This window comes from Artibeus jamaicensis, unplaced genomic scaffold, assembly GCF_021234435.1.
Source record: "Artibeus jamaicensis isolate MK-2021 breed Jamaican fruit bat unplaced genomic scaffold, CSHL_Jam_final contig_452, whole genome shotgun sequence".
Classification (NCBI taxonomy): Eukaryota; Metazoa; Chordata; class Mammalia; order Chiroptera; family Phyllostomidae; genus Artibeus; species Artibeus jamaicensis.
In genome coordinates, this window is record NW_026521837.1 from 6348260 (window position 1) to 6353411 (window position 5152).

Here is a 5152-nt window from a genome sequence, read left to right on the forward strand (position 1 = left end):
CTAAAGATTTCTTCTGAACTCTCAATCCCCCTCTGCCACCACCCCCTGCCCTACAAATCCTAGAAGGATGAACTTGATGTGGAAACTCAAAGGCTCAGGTACAAGTGTGTAATTTCCATTATACCCGAGACCCTACTCTTTTTTTCTCAAAAAAAATATGTTGTATCGATTATGCTATTACAGTTATCCCATTTCTGCCCCTTTATTCACCTCCATCCTGCACACCCCCTCCTCCATGATTCCCCCCCTTTAGTTCATGTCCATGGGTCATACATATAAATTCTTTGGCTTTCACATTTCCTATACTATTCTTAAACTCCCCCTGTGTATTTTCTACCTACCATCATCTATGCTACTTATTCTCTGTACCTTTTCCTCCTCTCTCCCGCTTCTACTTCCCCGCTGATAACCCTCCATGTGATCCCCATTTCTGTGATTCTGTTCCTATTCTAGTTGTTTGCTTAGTTTGTTTTTGTCTTTGTTTTTTTAGGTTCAGTTAATAGCTGTGACTTTGTTGTCATTTTGCTGTTTATATTTTTGATCTTCTTTTTCTTAGATAAGTCCTTTTAGCCTTTCATATAATAAGGGCTGGGTGATGATTAATTTTTTTAACTTGACCTTATCTGGGAAGTGCTTTATCTGCCCTTCTAAATGATAGCTTTGCTGGATAGAGTAATCTTGAATGTAAGTCCTTGCCTTTCATGACTTCAAATACTTCTTTCTAGCCCCTCCTTGCCTGTAAGGATTTTTGGAGAAGTCAGATGATAGTCTTATGGAAACTCCTTTGTAGGTAACTCTCTCTTTTTCTCTTGCTGCTTTTAAGATTCTCTGCTTATCTTCAATCTTGGGTAATGTAATTATGATGTGCCTTTGTGTGTTCCTCCTTGGGTCCAACTTCTTTGGGACCCTCTGAGCTTCCTGGACTTCCTGGAAGTCTATTTCCTTTGCCAGATTGGGGAAGTTCTCCTTCATTATTTGTTCAAATAAGTTTTCCATATTTTGCTTTACCTCTTCTCCTTCTGGAACCCCTGTGGTTCAGATGTTGGAACATTTAAAGATGTCCTGGAGGTTCCTAAGCCTCTCCTCATTTTTTTTGAATTCTTGTTTCTTTATTCTGTTCTGGTCAAATGTCTCTTTCTTCCTTTTGCTCCAAACCATTGATTTGAGTCTGGTTTCCTTCTGGTCACTGTTGGTTCTCTGTACATTATTCTTTATTTCACTTTTCATAGCCTTCACTTTTTTCTCTATTTTGCCACCATGTTCAACCAATTCTGTGAGCATCCTGATTACTAGTGTTTTGAACTGTGCATTTGATTGGTTGGCTATCTCTTTGTTGCTTAGTTTTATTTTTTCTGGAGCTTTGATCTGTTCTTTCATTTGGGCCTTTTTGCCTGTTATGTAGTGAGGGGCGGAGTCTAAGGTTTTCACCAGGGCCGGGTAACCCACATTGCTGCATTGTGATACTATATGTGGGGGAGGGGTCTGAGAGGGACTCCTCTGTATTAGTAATACAGAGAGTGCCGCTTGCTCTACTCTCTGCTGGTTTTCAGTCATTTCCTCCACTATCTACAATCAAATTCAGCACTTCTGCTGCTGGTTCTCAGGTGGGTGGACTTGTGTACATTCTAGGACCCTATGGGTCTCCCCAACAAACTCTCCTGTGAGGGTGGGAGTTTATCCTGCCACCTCAACCCCCACTGGTGTTTTCAGTCAGAGGTTTGAGGCTTTATTTCCCCACACTGGAACTCTGGGTCATGCAGTCTATCTCACTCCCCAGTTGTTCCTCCTGTTTATCTGCATGTGAATGTGGGACCCCTGCTCCAGCAGCTGCCGCCTCACCATGTCCTCCAGCCACCACCTTGCCCAGAGTCCTCTCTGCCTTGGCTGCCTGTCTCTGCCCCTTCTACTGGTCTGGGTGAATGTTTCTTCTTCAACTCCTTGGTTGTTGGACTTCCATACAATTTGATTTTCTGTCAGTTCTGATTGTTTTTTTGTTTTTAAATTTGTTGTTGTACTCCTTTTTGGTTATGTGAGGAGACACAATGTATCTACCTATGCCTCCATCTTGGCCGGAAGTCCAACCGTATTCTTTTTCATAGGACTTTGCTATTCTGAGGTTTGTGAGATTTGTTGGTTCCCAAATCTGCCATTCTTAACAAGGGGAGCATTTGGGGGTCTCCAAACAACCCATACTTGTGCTGTAATTTGACTCCAATTTGAATATAATGTAAATATAATTTTTCTGTAGAGAAAAAGTTATCTGGAACTACTCTATTCTACACTAAATGAAAAATATGAAAGGTTTGTAAATTGGTGTTGTTAAAATTAAATACAAAATGGAGATGGGACTTGAAAACTCCCTGGCAGACAAAACCATTTAAGCCAATAATCACAACTAACTCTGATTTATTTTTTGAACATAAGTGGAAGTTAACTTAGGTTTCTTTTTCTTGAATATGCCTCTGATAATCATAAAAGTGCCTTGTTATCCTCCTAAAAATGATATAGGACAATCGCTCTTAACGAACCTCCAGCCATCTGGAAAATTCCACTGTAATAACCAGTCATTGTAAAGGTTAATTCTCATTTTTACTTTATAAGCCATCCTGCAATGCCCCTGAGCTTCATATTAGTTTTAAATTTGAAAGCTCCAAGTTCATGAATTGTTCTTATATACACAATAAAATCTTACTAGTTATCGATCTGGTGGTTTTGATTTTACTATTTCTGGGTTTCTTGACAGTGTTGCGGGTTGAATTGTGTCCCTCCAAAAGTCATATTTTGGAGTCTACATCCATAGTATCTCAGGGTGTGACTATATTTGGAAGTAGGATTAAACAGGCAGTTAGGTTAAAATTAGGTCATTCAAATGGGCACTAATCCAAAATAACTGGTGTTTTCATAAAAAGAAGAAATTAGGACACAGACACATACAGAGTGAGGACCATGTAAAGATGACAAGGGAGAAGATAGCCATCTACAATTCAAGGAGAAAGGCCTCAGGAGAAATCAATCTTACCAATACCTGGATCTCAGAATTCTAACCTTTAGAATTCTAGAAAAATAAAATTTTGCCATTTAGGCCACACCGTCTGTGGTACTTTGTTATGGCAGCCCTAAAACAATTGACTTCCAAATATGTGCTATAGGGTTGGGAATTTGGAAATTATACACATTCAATTTAGATAATATCTTATAGCAACAAAGAAGAAAACTTCCAAAAGAATCAAATTTGACAATGTAGACTTACTGATAAATCAATTATACTATACTAAGAAATAAGAACTGAAAAATTTAAAATTATGGACCTTGTTCAGTTGGTGGCAGTTAATGAAGTGTATGTGACCTTAAGCCATTTTCTAACCAAAAATTGGTTTATCAATTTGTGAAATTCATATAATTACAGTCTTTTCCTTCATGAAACCTATGACTAAAGTTATATAAGTGGGTACATTTTAATTATAAACTCCTCATTCAAAGTAAAGTCGGCAATTCGATTTTGTTATCTGAAAAATTATATTTTGGTGATATTCAATCTTTGGTATCAGATGCAAAAAGTATGGGACAAGACTCTAAGGAGAAAAAGAACAGGAAGGGTATTCATTTGATTTTAATGAAAACATTATTTGTTGCATGTTACACTCCACTAGAGTGAAAAAATATGTATATATTGTAAAAACTAATTAAGACTGCCTTTTGCTCACAAAGAAAAACAGCTGGGTTTTAGCATTTGCATGGATTCAATACCAGTATTCACTGAGAAAAAGAAAATCCATAGCCATTTGGAAAAGAAAATGAAAATTTAGCTGACTCATCAGTCATTAAAAAACATTCTTTAAGTGTACATGGAAAATAAAGCTCATCAGGTTTATAATCCAGCCATTTCCAGTTCTTAAAAAGCTTGATCTCTTGATTAGATGACATTTTTAGTTGAATATTTTAAACCTAAAATTAGAAAGTTGCACAGTGTCACCATTTATTCACACTGCTACCAGGCAATATCTGTAGGAATCAGTAATAGATGAACCGTGTGCCTACTCTGACTTCTGAAAATTTAGAATTCTGGAATAAGATGATAGAATGGGCGACCCAAAGAAACCAGAGATTCTCTTCACCTTCACATATTTGCATACTAACTCATTTTTGAACTGCATTTCATATTGAAATCTAACTCTGAGAACCTGAGAAAAGAAAAATCCTCAGAACAGAGTCATTGATAACCCTAAAAGATAACCCCATGCCTTAATTTGCCCTTTCCAAAACAATTCAGCAGGAATAAAGAGAAAGTCTTACTGATTTTATTTTATTTTATTTTTTATTTTTTTTCCTTTTAATATGTTTATTGCATTAGGGTTCTTCTGAGAAACAGACCAATAAGATATATTAAAAAAAGATTTATTGTGAGAGATTGAAAAGATGCACAATTTGCTATTTGCAAACTGGAGGCCCAAGAAACATCCTTCCTCCAACTATATAGGCTCTCCACAGATTATATGATGCCCACCCATAATAATGAGGAGATTGTCCTTATTCAGGCTACCCATTCAAATGCTAATCTCTTCCAGAAATACCCTCAGAGACACACACAAAATAAGTAATGTTTTACCAGCTATCTGGGCATCCTTCACTCTGGTAAGTTGACATACAAAATTAACCATAACATTTACTATAATTGATAATAAAATAACAAGCTCTGTAAGACTATAATGGTATTCTCTAATTTATTAATTTTCCATTGTTCACTGTGTTAGTGAGCCTTTGCCAGAGAAATAGAACCAATAGGATGATTTTATACAGATATATGAGAGATTGATTTATTTTAAGAAATTTATTCAAATGATTATGGATGCTGGAAAGTCTTACTGATTTTAAAGGACACCTGGTTTGCAGCCCTGACAGCCTTTCCTAGCTGTCAGTGAAAAGGCCTGTGATGTTCCAGAAAAGATGAAACCTGAAACTCCCCCTCCAAAGTAGTAGGATCTCTGAGTCTATTACCAGGATCTAAGATGAATTTCCACCATCTGTGAAACAACAAAACACAATTAGAAAATGAAAATACAGTGCTACCCTGAAACTCATCATTAATTCATTCTGGAACTTGTGACAAGTGTTAAAACTGATGAGTACCGAATGAATATTTCCCATAAGAAAG